The sequence below is a fragment of the Dermochelys coriacea genome, chromosome 4 (genome assembly GCF_009764565.3).
Source record: "Dermochelys coriacea isolate rDerCor1 chromosome 4, rDerCor1.pri.v4, whole genome shotgun sequence".
NCBI lineage: Eukaryota > Metazoa > Chordata > Testudines > Dermochelyidae > Dermochelys > Dermochelys coriacea.
The window spans coordinates 138,102,445-138,128,497 of NC_050071.1; the positions used below are offsets into that span (position 1 = coordinate 138,102,445).

A 26,053-nucleotide genomic window follows, 5' to 3' on the forward strand; every position below is an offset into this window, starting at 1 on the left:
TGGATGTACAGGTTCAACAGCCTTGCATTTCTTTACAGTCCATGGAGGACTCCATTATAGCACCTCCATACATTGTCCCTCAAAATTTTTTGTGGCATCAGGGGCTGCATCCCTATCTACCCCTCCACTCCACTCTGGAAAGATTGACAACCACAGCTTCACATACGCTGACCTGTAAGAGCCACAGTTGCTGTATGTGTAGCTAAAATGAACATGAATGTTCTTTCCCCTTGTTAAGTTTTGTTCCATAAATTTGTTTTTAATATATTTGCTTTTAACTTGTACAGAGTATTTTTGCAGTTTTTGGGTTTTTTTTTACTCAGTAAACTTCTATTGTTTGGATAATCATTCATCTTAATTAGTTCCCTACATATATTGCAGAAAGTCTAGTAATACCCTAAAGCACTCATTTTCTTCTTGTTGTTCACTGTGATACAACTCACAGGATCAGTGACAAAGTTTAATAATTATAAATATACAGCAAGCTCCACAAAATTAATAGGTGCATTGACAGTGTTATAGTCATAGATGTACAACAAGCACTGCATGGTTTCTAATGGGCCCCAAAACAGCAGGACCAGGTACAGCACAATCCATCACAGTTCATTACTGTAGCTCACTGTTGAAGTGCTCTTTCAAAATCTCCCTGAGCCATATATTCTGCATAGAGCTCCCGTCTTGCTGTTCAAACTCAGCAAACAGCTACTCTACCTCCACCCTGGCAGCAACTTTCCCCTTTTGCTTCACAGATATTATGTGGGACATAGGAGTCAGCTATAACCATTGGAACATTTTTTCCATTGGGATCCAATCTTGTGAGTAAACAATGCCAGTGTCCCCTCAGTCTACCAAAAGCACATTCAGCTGTCATTCTCCACCTGCTGAGCTGGTAGTTGAATCTTTCCTTGGGTTTGTTGAGATGGTCATATATAGCTTCATGAACAAAGAGTAGGCTGGGTTTGCCGGGATCACTACTGGCATTTCAGCATTTCCAAAGTTAATCCACCAGTTGGGAAAGAAAGTCTCTGCTTGTAGCTTTCTGAACAGTCCTCTTTTCTTAAAGATGCGAATGTCATGCATCTTCCTTGACCAGCCAACACTTTTGACAATGAAGTGTCCTTGGTGATCCACCAGCGCTTGCATAACGACAGAAGAGTAGCCCTTTCTGTTGATGATCTCTGTGGCAAAGTGGTCTGGTGCCAAAATAGGGATATGAGTGCTGTCTGTCGCCTCACCAGTTTGGGAACCTGACTGCTGCAAATCCATCCTCTCTGTCCTGCATGTTGCCTAGACTCTCACTCCTGCATAGCAAGAGACGATTAATGGCTTTGGACACTTGCATGATAACTGCCTCTACAGTGGATTTTCCTACTCCAAAATAACTACCCACTGATTGTAGCAATCCAGTATTGCAAGTTTACACAGAATGATCACCACTTGCTTTTTCACAGTCAGTGCAGCTCTCATTTTGGTGTCCCTGTGCTAGAGGGCTGGGGTGAACTTGGCGCACATATCCAGGACTGTGGCCTTGTGGATCTGAAAAGTTCTTCAGCCATTGCTTGCGATCCCAAAACCGCATTATAATGTGATCCTACCAGTCAGTGCTTGTTTCGCAAGCCCAGAAGTGGCACTCGACCATCTGAATCTACTCCACGAACACCACCACCAACACTGAATTGGTGTTTGCTGTGTCCCACAGCACTCCGTCCTCCACAAAGTCATCGAGTTCTCTGCTGATTCAGTTCTTGTGGCTCTGCAAATACTGGAGGATTGTGCGTCCTGTGCTTGCAGTGCTCATGACAATAGTGCAGAGCTGGGTGGACTCCATACTTGTGGTAGAGATGGCGGATAGCAACAGGGCCAGGTGGGTTTTTGAGATGACTTAAGAGGCGTGAACATTATGGGATATAGATGACCTTATGGGATGGCGAAAGTTGCTTGCTGGGAAGTTGACCCCTTACTCCCAGTCACCCCTGCACGTGACTCATCTCTGCCCCACTCTGTATTACTAAAACTTCCCAAAAGACTGCATGCTAGATGGTGGTGAATTGCGCACTGAGATACCTACTCATGGTGCACTACTCTGAGTGCTTGTGGTGAGACACCTGGTGAAGATGCTCAGTGCCAATGCCAGGAGCCAAGTATGCACACAGATAAGCATCATACTGACTGAGGTGGCTTTATGCCAACATAGCATGTGTCGGCAAAAGTTTGTAGCATAGACATGCTCGGAGTGTGATATGTGCTAGCTGGAAGTTGTTGACTTGTGGCCTGTGATGTGAAATGGTATTAGCTAGAATCCAGTTGCTAGCACAAATTATTCCCTATGGCACTAATGGTTACCACAGCAGAGAGAGAGAGGATAATTGGATCATGGAGATTCAGCTCTCTTCTCAACCCTAGAGGTGATCTGTTTTTGCTTAGTGTTGGGGCACATTGCTGGGACATGTGAGAGGAGAGGAGCTTTCACTGCAAGCTGTATACGGAGTGCAGACTTTACTCCACATACCCTGCATTTTCTGAGAGCGTTAAAATTGTCACCAAAATCGGGGAAAACCTGATCTGGAAAAGACAGATAAAGCGAGGAAGTGAGAACTGAGGGAAGTTAAGCAATTGGACTAGATAAATGAGAAATGTTTCAAATACATCTCTAATGGAAGAGCAGATTAGGAGTCAGCAGCAGGAGCTCCAAGGTGGCAGTAGCAATGGCAATTTATCAAGAGAGGAATTAGACCTTGGTATATTTAAAAAAAAAAAAAGGGGGGGGGGGAGACAGACACCAGCAATGGACACACATGTCCCAGGAGATGAAGGGAAAGCTAATGGGGGGGAATCTGAATCATGCCAGATATAGCGATCACTAAATATCTGCAGATTGACAGGGCTACAGAGGCAGATCAAGAGGGACTGTGAAGATAGCCTGTCATTTTATCTGCAGGAGAGTCCTTCGTTTTAATTAGAAATGGTAGCTTAGCCAGACAAAAAGCACGTGTGCGCATGTGCTCTTCCATATATATATATGCAGTGTTTTTGTATTTGTCAGTGCCAAGATGTTAGAGGGACAAGCTGGGTGAGGTAACATCTTTTATTGGACCTACTTCTGCTGGTGAGTGAGACAAGCTTTCAAGCTACACAGAGTCCTTTCTCAGGTCTGGGAAAGCTGCTCAGGGTCACATGCTAAACTATCTGTTTGACTTATAGCTAGTTGTGATGCTCTGAGTACCTTTACCAGACCTGAGGAGATACTCTGTGTAGGTCGAAAGCTTCTCTCTCTCTCACCAGCAGTAGTTGCTCCAGTAAAAGATATTATTTCATCTACCTGGTCTCTCTTCATACATACACAGCTGTAATTTTAAACTTGCATGAAAATCTATCTTCAACCAGACAGAGGTTAGTTGCAATATATTACAGGAATAATAATTTATTTAAAGAAAATGGAATAGTGACTGGGAAGGATGAAGTTCAACATACTGGGCTCTGGTAAATGTGATTGACTTATTTGTATCTTGGTAGTGCCTAGTATCTCCAGTCCTGGACTAAGGCCCTGTGCTAGGCACCGTGTGTACATATGATAAAAAGACAGTCCCTGTCACAGAGAGGTGTATGTGAAATTACACTATTGTCCAGGTTCTGTGAGCATGGGAGGGGAGAGAGGTTAGTGAGTTTAATGTCAGCCAATTAATGTACTACCATTTACTAGGGGTGGGGTTTTTTTTGTTTTCTTTTGTTGTGGTTTGTTTTTCCCCCTTACACTGGATCTTATGCTTTCCTTTTGGTTTATTTTATGAAAATATACACTAAACAAAAAAAAACGAAGGCGTGAAACCTACCTGAGATAATCTCTCCATACGTTGTTTGTACTGCAGAGTGAGGATAGTGTATAGAAAATCTACTGAATTTACTGAACTCTGCTTGTTGTGGTCTCTACTGTTCACCATTTTGGGTGGGTGGGAGGGTATATGGTTTGATTGTACTATGCCCCTGTAATTGAAGAGGGTGCCCATATTCCCCTGTATATTTGTTGAACTTTTCATGGAACAGTGGGGCCTTTTCCATTCTATAGACTTATTTGCATCTCCTTGTGTTCCTGTACGTGAAGTTCTCTCTACCCATAGAACCAGGAACAGCATGCCAGGTGGTTACACAAGCTTGCCCCAACCCCACAGTACCCTGTTGCTATGCTCTAGCAATAAGTAAAATCAGTCTCAATGACTCAATCAGTCCTTATTTCAACTGAGGCTCCCAATAAGGGATCTGATCTAGCAAAGTTGAGTGCAGTCTCTTTGCCAATTGAAGGCCCACCTGGAGTTGAATGCTTTTCAGCAGTGCGCATGAATGGGCCCAAGGGTGCCAACTATAGTGGAGTTAGCAATGGGGGAGCTGCCCAATAAAAACAGAATGGAGATATCGGACTCAGTCCACATAACCCACCAAGAAGCCTTCATATGGTAATGGACTTCAGTCACGATTGTGTCAGCTGGCAATCTAAAGGTGAAAGGTCTGCTGTGACCAGCTAACTCATAAATATGATAGCTAGTGTGAATGAGTGGCTAGTGTGGTGTTTTGCTGTCTGATTAGAGACCGGGCCCAAGGTAAAAAAACTCAGATCCATTTTAGGATCGGAACCTCTGCAAGGGGTAGGCAGTGTACTGTTCCAGTTCAGTCCCATCTCTGTTTTAATAGGAAAGAACTGACCAGGAAAAGCATGCAGATTAATGGAACCTGTGTTTCCCTTGCCTCTATTGAGCAAGTTAACCTGAGAAGAAATTAAAGGCATCTTTAAGTGAAGTCCCTCCCAGTAACTCTGATAGCTTATGATTTTTTTTTCTTGTAGGTTCGGCTTTAAAAAAACAGGGCTAAATCTCCTGTATGGCTAAAAGCACAGCTAATAAGAATCTGGACAGTGAAACCTGGCAACATTTAGCAAGTGAAATCACTTCGCTGCTGTCAAATTGGCAGCTTTCAAAAGGGTAATCTGGTATAAGAGGAGTTGAAGCCTTTTGGTAATAGCTGCATCTTAAACAGGGTCATCTGACACACACTTTTCCCCTCTGTGTATTTCACATTCACCCTGAATAAAAGGGTCTTTCATGAGTTTTGACTCTTGTGATTGCCAGACTTGCCATGGGCTCTGTGAAGAATAAAGGATCTTCCCTACAGTCCCTCTGCTTGTGCATGCCTGTATAATCCCCATAGACTGTCTCGAATTGAGCGCAAAGCAGGGGGCAAGGTCTTCCTAAGTATGAAATTTTGTTTTTTTTTAAATCAGCCTGAGAAATTACTACTTGGGAGCATGGGGTGCGGGGGGAAGAAAAAGGTAATGGAAGCATGCAAAATGGTTACTGGAGTATAGCACTTAAGTCTTCAAAGCTAGCTCTAAGAATATGTCTACACTGCAATTAAAAACCTACAGCTGGCTCATGCCACCTGACTCAGGCCTGTGGGGCTTGGGCTAAGAGGCTGTTTAACTGCACTTTAGATGTTTGGGGTCAGGCTGGAGCCCAAGTTTTAGGAACTTGCGAGGTGGGAGGATCCCAGAGCTTGGACTGCAGCCCAAGCCTGAACATCTACACTGCAATTAAACAGCCCGTTAGTCTTAAGCCTGAATCAGCTGGCGTGGACCAGCTGGGGGTGTCTGACTGAAGTGTAGACGTACCCTAATTGTCATGTTTCCGTGCCTAGATAGTACAGGGATGATGAGTGTAAAGACCATTCTGGAGTGTATCTAAACCCAGTTGACAGAACGGGAAGAGCTGGTTGGCTGTGGAGATGGATCATTGAATCTTTGCTTCAAGGTCACTAGGTCGAATCCAGCCCAGGTTGGTAATGATTGAGTCGTTCCCATCTGGTGGCCGTTTGGTAGTTATGTGAAAGGAATCTGGCTCAAATGAAAGGATTTCTCCATCCGGTTCCTAATAGATATCTCAAAATCTACCCTTGCAAGTGGTTCCTGGTGGCAGTCTCAACTGAGGTCAAGGACTGAATGGACTGAAATACCCTTTCATCCCTAAAGGGCAGTCATTTGTAGGATGGTGTGGGGAAGCCTACACTGCTTTTACCTGCACTGGAACTCCTCTGTGCATACCAAACTTCTGTCTCAGGAGCTGTCAATAATGGCACCTTTCAGTCAGTGATAAATTCAGTTAGGAAAATACTGTTGCCTTGACTAAGAGCTTGTCATTATTGCAGTGTTAGTTTGAGGTATAACTTGAGTGTTTCCTCTACCCTAACTCACAGGCGCGCACACAAATCTCTAGCTCAAGTTAGGTGTTGCTTAAACTAGAGCAGGCTGGCCTCTTGGGAGTCATGGGTGGAAGCTTGATTGCTGCTGCCTAAGCTAGTGATGTAGAGGGATGCAGTTACTCTGTTGTGCCAAACCAAACGCTCTGTGCTGCTCATGCAGTTACTGTGTGGTTCCAGTGTTTGTTTTACAGTATGACTGCTCTCACTCAAGCCAGGCTAACTTGCGTGTAGGTAACTCAAGCTAACTGTACAATGAAGATCCAACCTGAGAACAGCTCCAAGTGTTTAGTATTCATGCCAAATATTTCCCTTGGTCCCTGTACAGCTTTGATTTGCCTTTACCCATTCCCTCCCTCAACTCATTAGGATAGAGGACCTGAGTCCTAGAGTAAATATCCTGTCAAATGCTCCGTACTGATAGCTCAATGAGGTGGATTAAACCTTGGGTCACAGCCTATAATAAAGAAGTGATGAAGAATGTTTCCAGGTGGTGTTTCTTGGAAGATTTTTTTTTAAATGAAATAGTTAACACTCTCTTGTATATTTTATTTTGCTCACAGTGTTGTAGCGAGAGTGTTAATACTCATTAATCATAAACACTTTCTGGAAGCTGCTGTAGGGCAGTACTTTAGACTTGGAGGGAAAACATCAGCCTGAATGCTACAGCCAGTCTTCTGGACTTTAGAGCTGGGGCTTTCTCCTATTGAAATCCATGGGAATTGAGATTAGGGGTAACATTTCAAAAGTGACTTTTGGAGCCAAAATCCCATTTTCAAAAATGACTTGGGCACTTAAAAGCCTAAATCTTATTGAAAGTCAGTGGGATTTAGTGTCTTTCATTTTTGAAAATGAGACTTAGGTGCTTATGAAAATTTTACCTGAGGTCCTTACTTTGGTAAGATTTGGCTGTCTCAGAAAAAAAATCACATGAGGACAGTATTAAGAAGACATGATTAAATCAATGTTAGTCTGGTGAATACAACTACTTGGTTACATCCCTCTCTTTTTGTACGTGTTGAATATTGCCACTTTCCGCATGCAGGACTCCTCGCTATTTTCATCCCTGATCTCTCCAGGTCACTTAGTATTTGGCACTAGGTTGCTCCCCCTTCCCTCCCCCCCTTCCTATTTTGATCTTATCTGCAAATTTCATTGTGGTTGTAATTTCAGGGAAGAGATTTTGAAGCAGCTGCACAGGTGTGAAGTGTTTTTTGAGTGTAATGTTCAGTAATTCCTCACTTAATGTAGTAGTTATGTTCCTGAAAAATGTGACTTTAAGCAAAACAATGTTAAGCAAATCCAATTTCCCCATAAGAATTAATGTAAATGAGGGGGGGGTTAGGTTCCAGGGACTTTTTTTTTTTTTGCCGGACAAAAGAAGCTTGGTTGAAGTGGTGAAGTCAGAGGGTGGGATATTTCCCAGGGAATGCCTTACTGCTAAATGATGAACTAGCAATTGGCTGAGCGCTCAAGGGTTAACACGTTGTTAATGTAGCTTCACACTCTACAAGGCAGCAGGAATGGAGGGAGGGGAGACAGCATGGCAGATGGACACACACTGTGTGTGTGTGTGGGGGGGGGCACATTTCCCCTTTAAGTACACTGCCTTGTTAAGTTAATCAGCAAGCTGAGCCCACAGCTGCTGCCAGAAAGCTCCCTCTGTCTGGGGCCTTGTCGTGTGACCCCCCCCTGCTCTATGGAGATGGGGTAAGTGGGGTGCAGAAGCAAAGGGGAGGGGGACAGACACCCTGACATTAGGCCACCCCCCCGTCTCCCCGGCACAGCAAGCAGGAAGCTCAGGGAGCAGCTCCAAGGCAGAGGGCAGGAGCAGCACATGGCAGTGGGGGGAGGGACAGCTGAACTGCCAGCAGTTGATAGCCTGCTGCGGGACTGCTGCACAGGGAACTTAGGGAAGCCGAAAGGGGGGGCTGCTGGTCCACCCTGGTTCCAAGTCCCCAGCAGCTAGCTGCAACGGGCTGCTCTTCCTGCAAGCAGTGGGCAAATGATGTTATAAGAGAGCATTGCACAACTTTAAACGAGCATGTTCTCTAATTGCTTAGCAATGTAACAACTAAACAATAACAGGGACGACTTTAAGTGAGGAGTTACTGTAGCTGGTTTTAAAAACAAGGCCTCTGGAGACACTAGGTTCTGGACTGAGCTTCATCTAACAGGAAACAGCAGGGCTTGGAGACTGACATACGTTTCCCCATTGTGACAGAAGCTGCTTTAAGGACCATTCGGGAATGGTCGGGAGCCCACCAGTTGCCTGTGGAGCCCAGCTTGAGAACTACTACTCTGGGAGAATGGTTAATGCAGTACCAGTTAATGTATAAATGGAACAACTGGTGCTGGGCTCATCCCCCAGAGCATGTAAAGCTATATCCTACCATCAGTCCAGTTTCATACAAGGGTTAGGGGATTAATTCAGCCCGGATTCACACCCCTGACCATGGTGCAGTTGCATAGGGATGGAGGTAAATCAGGGAGGATTTATCCCCTGGCTTAGGGCAGGCTGGATTTCAGGCAACCAAAGTGAGATTAGGTCATTAGACTTGGCCAATATGCACACACACACACACAATGTTGGGCTTTAGCAACATCAGCTGTCTTATGTCTGTACTGCAACTACAGAAAGCTCCCTTTGTTGCTTTCTTGTCTCTAATCTCCTGTACCATTTAATCCCTGGTTAGGGGAGTCTCATGTTTAATGCCAACACTGAAGAATCTTCTGTGTATTTTATTCCCAGAGAGGGAGATAGTGGGAATGGATGTATTCGGTGGAACAACTACTTCCAGCATTAATCCCTTTAAAAGATACTCAAGACTGTTAAGGAGTACTTATGGCACTTCAGAGACTAACAGATTTATTTGAGCATAAGCTTTCTTGAACTACAGCTCAGTTCATCGGATGCATTGAGAGCTGTAGCTCATGAAAATTTATGCTGAAATAAATTTGTAGTCTCTAAGGTGCCACAAGTACTCCTGTTCTTTTTGCTGATACAGACTAACACAGCTGCTACTCTGAAACCTGTCAAGACTGTTAGGCTCAGGACATTGCTTTTATATAGGAATTATCATCTTGAGCTCAGGGGACTAGTTATGGGGTACAATGGTAGGTCACCAGTTCGCCGTCAGTTGTTTTTGGTTACCACCAGTCCAAGCTATCATTTTGATGGCCTCTGTGATGTATGTTAGGAAAGTGTTAGACCAGTTACATTTGGACGAGTATCCATGGAATGTAGTGGACTGCGACTCAGGAGATTTGGGTTCAATTCCTGACTCTGCTTCAGATTCAGCCTGTTGTTTATTTGGGTAAGTGAATTGTTTGGGTAAATAACGTAATTACTCACTGCTTCAGTTCCCCCTCTGTAAAATACTCGAAGAAGCAGCATATTATTCCTAGTGTTCCTATGGGTGCTTCACGTCAGGGTGCGCATGTACTTCAGGTGCCTTTGATTGGAGATTTTAGATGGCAATGTGTTCAGCCTGTGCACGTGTTTTGTCCAGCCTCACGCACAGCACTGTGGCTATAGAGGGCTGCATAGATGAACCACCCTCGGTTCCGTCTCACCCGCTTGGGCCTGAAATTAAAGATTAGCAGTGTCCAAATTGATCTCATCTCAGCTGCGTTCCTTTTTCAGTAGACTTAGTAGTTTAGTTTTTTAATGATAATATTTGTTGGTGGTGGTGGTTTTAAATTAATTTCTTTTTTCTTGTTAAGGACTGTTGTCCTTTCAGTTGTTCTCCCCCCCCTTTAGATTGCTAGGAGTGCATGTCCGGTTCTCCCAGTTTTAAATGCTGTTATGCTTGGAGGCTATCCCAATAAGTGACAGGTACTCCTGGTGTGTCTGTTGCTTTGGGGAGTCACACATCCCTTACAATCACACCCCAGACTTTTAACCAAGGTGTCCTCCGAGTTCCACATTAACCAGCCTATTCATCTCCCAGCTTTTTCCCTAAAACACACCTGAATATGAAGGACACGGTGTTGCACACACTTGATGTCAGAAGGGCTTTTCCCTTTTAGCAGGACGGGACTAAGCCATTTAGAAAATCTTGCAGATTTGTGTCTATTGTGGACAAATCGAAAGGATCTACAATTTTCAAACAAAAGTCTCTCTAGATGGATATCTGACTGCATTACCTGGCTGTCATGATGAGAAGGCCCTTGGGTGTCTTGAGTGAAACTGAAAACCTGCCAAATACTCTGAGCTTGGATCTGGTTATCGTGTATATGCATGTATTGTGCTTGAGCCCCTGGAGTCTGTAAGGACACAGTATTTAAGGAATGCTGTAAACGGCGAATCTGCCTATTTGATAGTTTATTTCATGGTGGATTGATTTTAAATCATATTGACCCTGAAATAAACTATCAAACAGGCAGATTTAAATAATTGTGATCGACTTTTCCAGTTGTACGTCTTTTATTTTCTAAAGAAAGGTGTGTTCTCATCGGTTTATATAACTGTTAAAACATGTTGGTTACAACTAAACAGATCCTTTCTAATTTGGTACATCTTTTTACTATTAGGAAGGTACGCCATAAATATATACATTTTATTTAAGCAATTACAGTTTAATATTTTCAATTTCTTGTTGTACATTTTTAGTATTTTAGAAAATGGTGAATTATATTGCTTACTTATTAGGTAGTTTACTTTTTGCTCATGATTTGTGCTTTTGAGGATGGTGACTGGGATTTAATTAAACACACAAAACAGCATATATAATTAATTTTTATTAAAATCTTAAATATTTTGGATACATAAACTTTTCTTATCAAAACATGTTTTATATTTACAACTAAATGATTTATTAAAGGAAAAGAGGGATGCCTGGGCAAAAGTGAGGGTTTACATTCTTACTTACCTAAGTCTCCTGAAAATGAAACCGTCTGTTACTTTTAAATGACAAAATTAAAAAAACCCATTTAAAAAAAAACCAATAATTTTTATCCACACTGGTTTATTTGGGGGATTGCTACAAGTCCTGCCCATTTTTTCACAAGTTCCACACCAGAATTTTGGCTCACCTTATTGCTAACCGTGCAATGTGGTATCCAGGTGGGACTTCCACACCAATGGGATCTATTCACTTGAACTGTCCAGGAGAAAGTGAAAGATCCCAGGACCCTGTTTGACAAGGGTAGGATGTTACTCCCCACACTGTCTTACCCAATGTTCCCTCTCTCAGCCAAGCAGTGTCAGATGCTTGTGAGCTATTGCTGAAGGCACTGTGGCTACCCATTGGCCTATAGCATTACTGCCCCAACAGTATAAAGGTCCTAATTGCAGAAAGATTTGAGGTTCTTAAAATATGGAGGAAAATAAGGCCAAATTCAGTTCTATTCTGTCAGAGTTGAAGAGGTTGGGATTTCCATTTTGAAATCCAAAAGCAGGGCAGGTGCAACTTCCTTAGCTACTAGTTTTGCACAAACCCAGAATGCAGAAACCACATAGGATTCTGTGGTTTTTCTTGGTTTCAGTTTGAAAGGCAAACGGCCGTGGTTTGGGCTGGGGATTGCTTTGAGATTATGGGTCAGAAACTGAAGTACCTAGCACACTGTGGCTGTATATGCATTCAGGGGACCAGATTCTCTGCAGGCGTAAATGGGTAGAGCTCCGATGAATTCAGTGGTGCTTTGGCCATTTATGCCGGTGAAGACTTTGGCTCATGACATTCTCAAGTTCTTCCACTGTTGTCATAACATCAGTGCAGCTCTACCATAACTGGCAATGCTGGGAACACTAGTGCAGTCTTTGTCTTATTAATCACAGTGTCAGTGAACCCCATTTGCAACATATCTAGACAACACGATGGTCTGTCCAAGCACTCACAATGTTGTTAGGATTGGTGGAGCTGCACTTGTGCTAGTGCAACAGTGAGAGAATTCTGTAGATATCTCAATGAATACGAGGGTTCAGGGAGCTATGTAAGTAATAGAGGTACAGAACTAGACAAAGGACTCACCTGTTACTTCCTGAATTTACTCCCGTGAGTATTGTACAGCTCTCCTACCCAGCTTGTTTGAGTTGCTTTTCTCCTCTTTTTCGTAGTTTCTCTAATAAAAATAAACACACACCCTTTACTGCTCTGCACCCTGAAGTCTTCTGAACTTTTAACCCCACTGATTTTGATCCTGGTCCTCTTCCCAACCTTGCTAACACATGATGCGAGTCCCAAGTATGGTTTTCCTGACACTGGAGATTGAAGCAATGCAGCGTGGGGTTAAATAATGTGACACCTACTGAAAATGACAGCCTGCTCCAGAAGTTCACTTCAATTTAAAGCCTGTTACAGAATATTACAATTTTGAATGACAGACATTTTCCCCCTTTTCAATCCCAATTATATCACATTTTTCATATGTGGTGAAATTGAAATACTTATCGGTTGAGTTGTGCCAAAAATCACTGGTTGTAAACCCTAGCAACAGTTTTCTGTTTTGAGTCCCTTCAGTGAATATCTTTATTCTGTTGTGGGAATCACTATTTGTTATATGCCTTGAACAGCTGAAATGCTGATGTAGAAGTCCCAGTTGAAAACATCATAGTTAAACTCAGCCTTCTTGATGGTAGGTGGAAACAGGGTATGAATTATTGGCAGTGTTTTCAAATGTGGGTGCTTAAAGTTAGTCATCTGAATTCATATTTTAGGCATTTAAATAAGCAGCCTTTTTTTTTCCCCCCCAGAACTTCTGAGTACTTGTGGTTTTTCTTAGTCAGTGGGGCTGTAGGTACTTTGTGAGGTCAGTGCGGTTATTCCAGACTTACATAAGGGTAAATGAGTTCAGAATCTGGCACAAAGATCCAGGAATTTTGTTGCATCTTCTTATATAGGTTGACTGAAAAAAAACTTTACAAATTGAACTTGCTTTTCACCTTCTGAGCTGATTGTCACAGTTTCAAGGTAACTGCACGTTTGCCCTTTCCCTGTGGTCTGCTCCAGGAATGCCCTCTGAGGGCTCTAGAAGTCACCTCTTTCTAGGCAGGGACGTGCATCCCACTCCCTCCTGACCCAGGGTTTTAACCTGCAGTGACCTTGTACTCACTGTGATTCTCCCTAAGCAGGTTTGACATATGTCCAGTCCTACTCTTTGCTTTCTCTCTAAGGACAATATTTCACAACAACCAAATAGCTCCTCCAAAGCAGAGTACGTTAAGGACAAAAGCATACAGAAAAAACATAAAACAAGAACAGGATCTAAATGCTTTACCAGTCAGTCCTATGGAGACCCTGGCAAATTCCCATCTTTCCAGCCTTTTGGCAGGATTGGGTCCCTTGGACAAAAGGTCACATCAGTTTGCTGAATCAAAATGGGGTGGTACTTCTCTGGAGCCATGTACAGTGCCAGGGACTGCAGTAATCACCCCTATAGTTTTTAGTCCCTGGAGGAACTGTGGTAACCCTCCCCAGTGGAGTAGAATACAATCCCAAACATGCAGCAAGACACAGAATGTTCATAAATTTTTTACAATAAGATCCCCAAAGATACCGCATATGGTTGCAATATCTGTCGTGGTGAACATTTACCTTTGCACCTAGCTCAGATTGGGTAGTGAAATGAGACCCCGGTCAGTATGAGACCCTGCTTATATCTACAGTTGAAGCTGTTTTCTCGAATAAATGTCTCCTATACGACAGATATTCCATATATCATGTCAAAGGGGAGCTTACATTTACATCAGTAACTGTGTAAAAATTCACTGGTTTTCATTCTAATTTTACCCCTCCAATCCATGCAAATGCTTGAAAAAGGACAATTTGGCCCTAAATACTTAAATTTCACTTGATATTTGGCTGTCTCAGGCTGCTAGAGAATAGGATTATTTCCTAGTCTGAGTTCAGGGTATCAATCCCACATTGTCAGAAAGATGACCTGGATGAGAAAGATGATTTGTATATGTGAATAATCTATTTCCAGGCTGTAATTCTGGGAGGGTAAGAGGTGCTGGTCTTAACCTCAGATGGTAGGTGTGAGGAAAAAGCATTGCTTGTCCCATTGTCTCTTCTGCTGGTCACTCCAAACCGTTGCTGTGGTCTTGAATGAATTTGCAGGTCTTGTGCTGTAGTGTATCTGTCTCTCTTGAGCAGGGGAGAGGAGATTAATGGGGAACTCGTTAAGTGGGAGATGAGCCACAGAAGGAAAATTGAGGAGTCTAGTCTGCTCTGTCTTTTCTGTGGAGTATATTTTGCCTTGATGAGGAGTGATGGGATAAGCAACCTTGCCGAGTGTTTCCATCCCTAACTTCTATATCTTTCTGAACCTATCTTGAGTTTTCTTAGAGTTCACCTTTATAATGGGGCAGGAGGCAGAATGAAATGGCCTAGATTGCTTGGCAGATCAATGCAGCATACTTTGGTCTGCTGCTGAGACAGATTCCATTTGCTGTCATCATGAGTCATGTCACCTGACTTGAGAAAGAAGAAAGCAAATGAATTCATAATCAGTTGACAATATACAGGCAATATGAGTGTAAACAGAGATCAGGGAGAGGTAAATTCCTGCTAGAACCTCCAGCTTTACTCCCTGCACATGCAAGTTTGTTCCTTAGTGAACGTTTTGTAGAGTCTTGTCTTCAGTGTCGCAGCTGAAAGGGGTTTGCTCCATGTCACTTGGGAGACTGTTCCACAGTCTAGTAGATTTGGCTGTCAGGAAGCTTTGTCATATGCCTCTTTTTAATCTAATCCTATTACTTCTACATCTGTCCCTTTTTCCATCCTAAATAATTCCACAGCCTCTGGGATGTTTCACCCTTCATATATTCATAGCCTGTTACTGTATCCCAATATCCTCACTGCTAATTTCTTAGCCAAACAGTACATATTAACTCTTTGAGGGTTTGTTTACACATGAAAGTTGTTTTGGAATATGGAAGGGTGTGGACATTAAAGAGGAATACTTATTCTTAAATAACTCTCATGGGTGGACACTCTTATTCCAGAATAAGAGTGACTATTTCTGCATTAACTTAATCCAACTTTTGGATTAAGCTAAACCAGAAAGGGGCACTCTTATTCCATAAGTGACCACTCATGGATTTATTCACAAATAGCTTTACAGCAATAACTCTATGTGGACAAACCTTCAGTCTTTCCTCAAAACTCAGTCCTCCCTCTTCAGTTATTTCTGTGGCTCTTCTCTAAACTTCCTGTAGTTTGTCCATATTTTTTTATTAACATTTCCCAGACACTCCAGATGTGATCACACCAAAGCCTCGTACTAAGCCTAGTAAAAGGTTAAAACTTTTACCTCCTTCTATACTTACAGCGGAAGCACACTGTTTTCAGTAAGATTATTATTTACTTACTGTTTGTATTGTGGCAGCCCCCTAAAGAATTCATTTAGGGTTGGAGCCCCGTTTTGTTGGGCCACCTGGTTCCTAAACTGTGGTCAGTGTGCTGTTTGATTACATGATGCTGGCTCTTGGCCTTGTTCCCAGCTGCTAAATCACACTGAGACAATGAACAATGTTAAATTCTTCCTCAGTTTTACTTTCCTATGTACATTATTACTGTGGGGATGGTATGTGATTGTGAATGGAAGGGGAGATGGTCTATGCAATCATGAGTGGGAGAGGAGTTTGTCTAAATGACAATCTCTCAGTTAAGATATGCTCCATGCTAGGGAAATGTTTGAGAATCCCAGGGCGTGCTGCTGTGCAAACACACAGGAAAACACATTCCTTGTCCAAAAGAGTTTACGGTCTGATGTCGCACTGTTGCTGCTCCTTCACTAGAGCACCAAGATAGTACATATATGACCTTCCTATACTGAAAGCACTGCATCATTTCTTCTATAATGCACTATAGTTGATGTGAAGTAGCTAGACTGCAGAGAAAAGAGCTGTTACTTTAATATGAACTAATTAGCCTAATTGTCATTAATCCAATGTGCTACTACAATCAATGGTTGGGTGCGAATTGGATTGCTCATTAGTAATCAATAACAGCACCATGGATTAATTGTCAACTGATAATTGAATAGTTACTATTGGTTTAATGGATTTCCACATGGCTTTAGATCTCTAAAAGATGTCTGTTGTGTTAAAGTGAGGCTGACAGTTTTTACCCCCTTTCTCATCACATGACGGGGTTTTTTCCTTCACAGTAAATGGGAAGCATTGTCTAGACCCATCTTTAAAAATAACCACCAAAAAACCCCAAATCAAAACAAAAAAAGCCCTGGTACTGTAATCAGTTGTTCCAGTCATGAAAAAAGAAAAGGTGCGGAAGTTTGGGTCTCCTTTGTCCTTTGTGGAAAAACAGATGCATGTTGCAAAAGCTGACTCCACTGCACATATCCAGGCAGAGAGACTGGGCTTTAGAAATTAAGAGCAGGACAGAAGCACACGGTCCTTTTGTTTGCTGATAGCAAGCTGGGAGAGTGAATGGGATGGTTCTGCCCTGCAGGGTCCTTTGGTAGATGATATTCTGACAGGAGCTGTTCTATGCCAGTGGTTGTCTTTAACGCTTGGTCCATGTCTAAAGTCCTCTCTATTTGTCCAGTGGTGAGAGCACAGTTATACAGTCAATTGCGGCTGTATATAGTTTTCCTCACTGTACTTTATTCTGTTAATCTAATATGCAGGGACTCGGGCATTTTTTAAGGTGGGGTGATCTGGGGTCATTGTAGCCATTACTGCCTGTGATGACTGCATCTCAGCGTGCAATACACTAACTTGATCCAAACTCCAGGTGCAGTCTCTGGTGGGCTGCATCTTTATGTCCTAGGTGAGGGCACCAGTGATGTGCTCAATGTCTAGTCAAACTAGTTGCATACCTCTGGCTTCTAGCAAGTTACCAGCATGCCTCTCAGATGGGGAAAATTTGGGCAGCCTTAGGGCAGGGTCTCCTGAAAACTGATTGATATGAAATGCAGTCTAACAGTAGCCACTGGAGTCCGTGAGTGTTGAGTTTGTCATGGGACAAGGTATTGTTAATCTTTTGTGACCCTGAGCCATGTCAGGTAATGGGGGCTAGGAAGCAAAGATCAGTATCCTAGAAATTCTTCTGATTGTCACACTTCCAGTATTTTTTTTTTAAAGTGGTGTGTCACATGGCTGTTACACAATCTGGCTTCCCAGTTTACCCCTGCTTCACGATACCTGCTTCAAATCAACTTTTCCAGGTATAAGCTAAAATGGTGCAGCGTGTTCAGACAGAGGCTTAATGATATCCTATTTAATGTTTTTTTGGTGGAAGAAAATCAGTACAAGGACATCAGACTCCTGCTCTGGGATCTCTGTAGATTGCTCTCATGTGCTGCTCCATCTGTGCGTCCCGGTTTATTTAGTTACATTACACTTGCCTAAAGCTCCCCCTGCAGTTTCAGCTGGATACAGTATTCTCCCACACTTTTTGTTCTAAACACTTGGGACCAACATCTGAGTGGCCCTCCTGCGAACACGAGGTAGGGGGCATGGCACGGCACACAAGAACTCTTCGCCGTTTCTTGTGAGGGCTTCCCATGTTGTAGTCCCTGTGCTCTGGGGGATGCTGGGAGTGCTTAGCTTCTGCTCTCCCTGTGGAGTAACTTACTGAAATGGAGGAAGGACATGGGGCCATAACCTGCTTCTCCACCCCAGCCCATTGGGGAGCAACCTGTTCTGTTATAAAGCTTGGGGTAGATTGTTCACACACGCCATACCATGTACATGGTGCAGCCCTGGGAGAGAGACTTTCCTAAAGCACCATTTTGGTAGCACTTCTCATGGAGTAGTGCTTCTCCATCTACCCCATGTAGAGCACTGGTATAAATGCTACAATCTAGATCTTGGGGTAATGTTACTGTACACTGTTAAATGGTTGACACTATCCACTCCATAGACAGCTGCATTTCAGGGATGGATGAAGTGATCCATGTATACCGAATAAAGATTTGGTGGCTGGGTGTATGCACACACTCAGCGCACTCCGTGATCTGCCTATGATATCTATGCATCTCTTGTACACGTTTGCCTTTCGTTTTAAATATTAAACTTCTTTCGCTGCCAGGCTTCTAGATTAGTTTGGAACGGTGGGTCTCTGACTCTGTACTCACTTACACTAGTGTAAATAAGGAGTGAATGGAGAATTTGGCCCAAGTGAATATAACTTAGCTGTCCTGTGTTAGGCAGGGCTGACAGTGGGGTCAGAGAAGTGCCTGGTCTGTCATTTCCCAACAACAGAATTTCATTAGCTGCTATCAAAATTTTAAGGTTTGGGGAACTTGTTTATCCACCTTTTCTGTAATGCCTTTGCAGTAGCAATCAGCCCTCTCCCTCGCTGTCCCCTGCAGGTGTTTCTTGTGGGATTTGTCTCCTCTTGTTACTTAGTCAGTGCTGGGGAAATGTCAGACAGCTTTAATCATTTGCAGTCCAGTGAGGTTTGGAAAAATAAGGAATTGTAAATGTTGTAAAGCAGAGGAACTCTATCCCCATAGCTGTGTGAGTTAACTAATTTGTGGTAATATTTGCCAGGTTCCAGTAATGAACTCCTAGCATGCACGTGAAATGTCCATGCCTGGCAGTATCACTGTCCTCAACCAACATTCTTCTGTATGAAGTATTCCATACAAACTATAGCCCAAACTACTTTGTAGTTAAACAAGAAAATATTAAGAATGGGAAAAACTTTCAGGCCCTGGCCTCCCTCAGACACCTTTAGCTCAAATGGTTGTCCCTGGGAAGTTGCAAGTGACTAATGTATAGTTTAGTAACAAACCTGAACTTCTGTCTTTCAAGTTAAGTATATGGCCCTCATAGCTATAGTATATAAGCCCTCACAATCATTAATGGATTTATGCTCACAACCTCCTTTGCAAAGCAGTATCCCATTTTACAGCTGGGGAACTGAGGCATGGATAGATGAAGCAACTTGCCCAAGATCACACAGGAAGTCTTGAATGAGCTGGGAGTTGAACCCAGTCCTGTGCCTTTCCACTAGACCACCCTTTCATATGCTGTCCTTAGCTATTGCTTATATTGAAATCTTCTAAAGGAGAAAGACAATGCTTCTCCAAAAATGTTGACTTTCTTTTAAATAGGAGAAGAAATAAAGACATTAAAATGGATGAGTGCTCTTACCGTCCAGGTAAACTACCACCGAAAAAGCATCCTCGCAAAAGATGTTTTCCCTTGGGAGTGACCTGAATTTAGTCTGTAATTATCACACGTTATTCTGACCTGCCATTTCTTGTGCTTACTATTGTAATTCAGTTAATGTGGAGCCTTGAGAGAACTAGAATATATCCTAACTAGCAATCTCTGATTTCCCAGTTTTGTCATTTGCAATCTTGGGTATATCAGAAGTGTTGCTATGGCAACAGGGAGAAAATTATCATGTGGTTGCTGTACTGTATCAAGTAAATTATTATTCTTTGTGTACACTATGATTTCTTAACAAAGCTGTTCTAGGTGGCAAACTGCTTTCTTCCTGTTATAACGGTGTTTAGCATAGATTTCAGTATAGTCGAGCCACAATTAAGCATCCTTTACATGAGAGAATAAGACAGAGTGCCTTCTAATTGGAGTTTAGCTTCTGAAATGGGATTTGAGAGATGTCAAATGTGCACGGTATCCTCTAACACTTCTGTTTTAAAGTTGAGGCATGATAGCTATCCTGATGCTTAAACTTTATTGGTTGCTCCGTTATATGGCACTCCTTAGAAGGAAGATCTTGAGTACTACTGAATAGTAATTGGGGCATATAATTACCTAGATTGGTGCCCCAATCCCCCTTCTGCACCCAAACTCCCTCCCTCTTAGTTAACTGGCAGTTTTCACTTACTGGCACCCCCCATTTCTCCCAATGTGCTGGATAAAACAGCTTTTACTGTACTTCCATGCTGTAATTACGTTGCCCTTGAACCTTCTATTTGGTAAGCTAAATAGATTGAGCTCCTGAGTCTTTTAGTGTTACTATAAGGCAGATTTTTTGATGCTTTAATCATCCTTGTGACTCTTTTCTGAACCCTCTCCAGTGAATCAACATCCTTCTTGAATTGTAGGCACCAGACTTGGCACAGCAGGTTGCATGTGTGCCAAATACTGCAGTAAAATAACCTCTTTACTTTTGCTTGATAGTGCCCTATTTATGCGTACAAGGATCGCATTAGCCCTTTTGGCCACAGCATCACACTGGGAGCTCATGTTCAACTGATTATCCACCACGACTCCCAAATCTCTTTCAGAGACGCTGCTTCCCAGATTAGTCCTCCAATCCTGAAAGTATGGCCTACATTCTTTGTTCCTAGATGCATATATTTACATTCAGCCATATTAAAACCCATATTGTTTGCTTGCATCCAGCTTACCAAGTGATCCAGATAACTCTGTATCAGTGTCTTGTCCTCTTCATTATTTACCACTCCCCCAGTTTTTTATAATCTGCAAATGTTGTTGGTGATTATTTTTTCTTCCACATCATTAATGAAAATATCAAATAGTACAAGAACCAGTTACTGTGGGACTCTACTAGAAACAACTCTGTTCAACTATGATTCCCTATTTACAATTACATTATGAGACACATCAGTGAACCGGCTTTTAATCCCTTTAATGTGTGTCATGTTAAATGGAGTAAAAGCTGGCTAATTAATAGGCATCAAGACAGTGCAAGAACTGGCTGTACAAAGTTCCGGAGTACCCTCAATGCCACTTATCTTAATGGTCCTAAATATGGATTTGGCTGTCTATATTTAGGCACCTAAACAAAAACCCCATTTGTTTGTTTTTAAATGTCCTGAACTTCTGACACTCAATTTCTGCATCTGTTAAATGGGTTAGTAATATTTCCCTACCCACAAGGCTATTATGAGGTTCATTTATTAATGCTATTCATTTTGTGACCCCATTCATGGAGAGGGCTCAAGAAATATTGTTCTCTCAGACTAGCTTCATGACTGCCCATAAAGTTGCCTCATAAAGGGCCCCATCCTACAAACTGCTGACCACCTCTTGTAAAATACTTGACTACCCTCAGTTCCTGCTGATGTCAGTGGGAGCTGAGGGCACCCCAGCAACTTGGAGGGGCTCAGCACCTGGCTGATCAGGTTTGAAGTCCTTAATAATTGTGGTTGTATTTACTTGGAGTAAAATAGATTCTAGAGGATTTTTTCTACAGGCAGTTTAGTGCTAGTGAACTTGATAGCGTGGAGAAGCTTGCTCTGACAACACCCTGAGTATTACACCTCTTTTCTCCTCCAGATTACCTGCTTCTAGGGCTGAACGGGTGGGTTTCTCTGTAGGCATTCTTTCCTGCAGCCTCTCCACTGAATGCCAACAGTGTTGTTGTTATTATTATTATTATTGCAGCACCTATGAAAGCCAATTGAGATGTGGGCCTCATTGTGCTAGGTACTGTATAAACATAATAATTCCCTGCCCCACAGAGCTTGCAATCTAAATAGGCAAGTCGGACAAAGGGTGGGAGGAGAAACAGCGACTCACCCAAAGTCACACAGTAGGTTAGGCAAGGCTGGGAGTAGAACCCAGATCTCCTGATTCTCAGGCCAGTGTCCTACTCAGTTGACCATGCTGCCTCCCATAATGGGATGGACGTGTGCCATGCTAATGAACAAGTGTCTGATGGTAGCAATCTGTGATCACTGCTACTTACAGGGGCTCTGTTCTCCCCCTGTAGGATATGGATAATTGCTATGGAGCTCAGTAGGAGTTATGTATAGGAGATACTAGAAAGTGATACTGTCCCTGGGCTGCATTTCATTTGCTGACCTATGGCTGCACAGCTCTGTATCCTGTTACCATTCAGGTGAGCCATGCGGTGCATCATAAAGATATTTTTGAGGGATGTCAGCATCTGCTTCCCTCCACCACTCCCTCTATTTTATAGCTTCAAACTGCAGTAGTGCTATTGTAAGCTTTACTGTAAAACACTGTAGGGGAGGTGGTATTCCCTGCATACTCTCCATTCACGAGTCTGGCTCTTTAAATGCACATAGCTGTTATCTAATGTAAATATGAAAATATTTCAGAATAAATTTTTAAAGCCTCATTAAGAGCTGAGAACGTTAACCATTTGGAAATGATTTTCAGCTGGTACAGTTTACCCCTGTCGCTTTCCTCATGTCCTCCACTCTTGCTCCTGCACAGTCTTGCTAACACTTATTGCGGAGGTCTGGCGAAAGCCATCTTACAGTCGGGTCCTTTTTCTCTGGTGGATCCAGAGACATGACGTCAGGGTGTTTTTTCTGTGAAGCACACAGGATGTTGCAGCCAGCCAAGAGCTGTGTTTATGTTGATAATGTTACAAGTATTTCCTCTCCGTTTCCGAATCAGCAGAAGGCAGAGGAGTGGGGGAGGGGAGGCTCAGATTGCTCTAGCTTTGGGGAAGGATGTATGAGGCCATTTACGTTAAGAACTCAGCACAGCCCTGTCATTTATTTATACTGCATTTGGGAAAAAGAACTTATTTAAATAACGGGACGGGAGAGATTCTCTCAGGGACAAGACTGACTTGCAAAGGTCTCATACTACATGGGGTGCTCTTTGTTGCTCTGCACTATGGATCATTTTTTAAGGTGATGAAACAGCTTTGGCAAGTGATACTTGATGACATTAGCAGCTCCCAAGCCTTCTATTCAGTGATCTGTCTGAGCATTTCTGAACCCTTCTCCTCCCTGTGCAATCTGCTTGAAATTCAACTAACTTTTTTTTTAAACATATGTCAAGGGGGCTGTTAAGGCAGACAGCTGCATTACAACTGATGTAATCCTAAATCATGTCCAAGCTGTGTTAGCCAACTCAACTGTACAGGCAAGGAGGGACTTGCATCATTTTGTCGTCTTCTAATGGCCTTTCTAGCAATTGCCCACAGGGCCGTTCCAGGAATTGTTGTGTCTTTGATGCAAGTGCCTGTAGCCCTCATCAATACAGTGATAATGGCTATGTATGGAGAGCATTCTCTTTGCTGTCATTGTGCAGTCTGATTTCATTCCTGTCTTCAATTTAGTGAGGAATCAAAAAAAAAAAGACATGCCTTATGAACCTCATTCTACCACAGGAGGAGGCAGCCTGATCCAGTGGATAGGATATTATGCTTGGATTCAGGACTCCTGGGTTCTATTCCTGCTTCTTTCTGACTTTGGACAAAATTTCACCTCTCTGTACCTCAGTTTCCCCATCTTATAAATGGGGATAATGTGTAAAGCCCTTTGAGATTTATGGATCACGAAAGCTTATACTCAAATAAATGTGTTGGTCTCTAAGGTGCCACAAGTACTCCTTTTCTTTTTGCGGATACAGACTAACACGGCTGCTACTCTGAAACCTGTCGTTGGGCAAATGCCTTTGTTCCTCAGTGCAGTATGCTTAGGCATGCAATAAGAAGGCATCCAGTTTGATGGAAATTGGGAACAGTCCAAAATGCCTTTCTGTTGAAATAAGAAGTGGTGATGGGAGGTGTAGTATACACATTTTCCATTGATCAGTCGGATATGGGTTTGCAAAGAGACTTAAAGAGCAGAAGTGCCATGTGAGTACTAAGTGTTGTTTCAGTGTGAATAGGAAGCCTCCCAGATACAGTGACTCATCTGTTCATCTTTGTACAAAATGTTACTCTAAATCCAGCGTTGGCATATGCGAGTAAATCCCAAATGTGTTTTAAAAATGAAAGGTGGGGGAGAGGAGAGAGACTTCCCTATCTTATTTGCACAGAATAAGCACCTCCTCAGATTATCCGGTGGAGGAACCTCATACCTTGCAATCGGAAAATTGCAAAAAAGGCAAATATGTTGCAGTGTATTAACAGGAGTGTATGTAAGAGTTGGGAGGTAATTGTCACACTCTAACCAGCACTGGTGAGGCCTCAGTTGGGGCTACACTTCAGGAAATATGTGAACAAATTGGAGAGAATCCAGAGGAGAACAGCAAAAATGATAAAACGTTTAGAAAACCTGACCTATGAGGAAAGGTTAAAAACCAGGCCTGTTTAGTCTTGAGAAAAGAAGAGACTGAATGGCAACCTAAGTCTTCAAATATGTTAAGGATTGTTCTAAAGAGGACTCTGATCAATGGTTGTCCATATCCACTGAAAGTAGGACAAGTAGTAATGAGCTTCCTCTACAGCAAAGGAGATTTTAGGTTAGATATTAGGAAAAACTTTCAAGCTATAAGGATAGTTAAATACTGGAATAGGTTTCCAAGGGAGGTTGTGGAATCCCCATCAATGGATGCTTTTTAAGAACAGATGGGCCTCATCACAGAGAGCTAGATTAGATGACTTCTTGAGGTGTCTTCCAGCCCTACATTTTTCTATGATTTTGTTCCTTCTGCTCTGTGTTCATTACTTGTGATCAGTCACAGACTAGTAATTCATATTGAGAAAAGTAAATGGCTGTGCTTGAGATGGCAATAGTGGAACAAGTCTTTGTGATGCAACCTGACACCAGGTGAGGATTTCCTTGAAGGATGGAAGCTTGCATGGTTTATGGTGAAGTTTGCTCACATTCACAAATCTTTGAAGTACAGAGAGGCCTGAGATAAAAGCCTCACTCCAACGTCCAGCCTCCAAAAGTTTGGGAAAGTTGGGATCTCTATACAAACAATGGCTTAGGACCATCTCTGCTCTGAAATGAAATTGCTTTGCTGTTTGAGTTTTGCATTAAAATCCTATAGTTTAGATCTTGGTGTAAATCCGGGGAATCTGGATGCTTCTAGGAGGCTCAAGGGAGAAGGTATAACTAGAACAGTTTTACTGAGCATGTGATGCTTCTTGCTTTATATCTGTTCTCCAGGATCTGTACTGGTTTACCGTTACATGTGAAGGAGTTGGTTGTAACCCTAAAAGCCTTAAAAGGTTTAGGTTCAGAATTTTTGAGGCTTTCCCTACAATAGAGAATTAAACTAGTTGTACTAAACCAGTTTCAGCACATGCAGTTCAGTGTATATGCATTATCCATGCCTGAACCAGTTGAATGCACCCAGATTAGCCCTAGCCTAAGCCATTGTTTTCTGGGTAGCTATCCCACAATTCCTGGCTTGGCTTCCAAAAGCAGTGCATTCTGGGAGATGTTGCAACACCACCAGTTGAACCATTTCAGCTTGCCTCTGTTTATGCTGGCACTAAGCTGTTTCAAACTGAACTGGCTAAGCTTTAACCAGTTAAACCTTCTGAAAGGTTGGCTGTTCTAACTGGTTATGAAGCCATTTGGGGAACATTCTTATGTGTGGATGCAATGTGTTGTAAGCAATTTGCTCTCATTGGGGCAGACCAGGTCGCAGAGACAACTTCTTCCCTGTGTGATACCAGAGTAGTTCAGATCACTTGATGTGCTCAAGCTAGCAATCCACAGTTTAATCAGAAGGGGCTGGCAGCACAGTGACTTCAATGAAGGGTCCTTGTCTCTAGAACTAAGTTTCCCCCATTGGTCCAGCAGAGCCTGGGTTTGTTGACCTTTAGGTCATCCTGCAAGTTTGATTTTTGCAAAGCTTTCTGTGGGAAAGAGGGCTGAGTGGGTGGTACAAGTCCCAGTTTGAGTGGGGCTGGGAGGACCTTGTATTTTGGACATTGTTTCTAGAGTGTTTATGACTTCAGTGTTGTCTGGACGCCCAGAGCTTGGGATGGGCCCAGATTGAAACAGAACAAAATAAATACAGTGAGAACTGATGTCATAGGCGAAGGGGAAAAATAGGCTGAATGTCCAGAGTAAAACCTTCTCTGGCAATGAGATGGCTTAATCAGTAGAACGGTCTGTCAGTTAAAGTTTCCACTGCTTCCCTTGTCCCAGGAGACGTTGAAAATTAAACTGGACAAATGTCAATAGCATGTACTACAGGGAATTACCCTGCAATGGAAACTGATGAACT

General features: G+C 42.6%; 1 protein-coding gene across 5 annotated transcripts in view; it reads left to right on the plus strand.

Annotated features, from left to right (window-relative positions):
- Positions 1 to 26,053, plus strand: part of PTPRA (protein tyrosine phosphatase receptor type A) — a 258,209-nt gene that overhangs the window by 170,338 nt on the left and 61,818 nt on the right. The window lies entirely within an intron of this gene.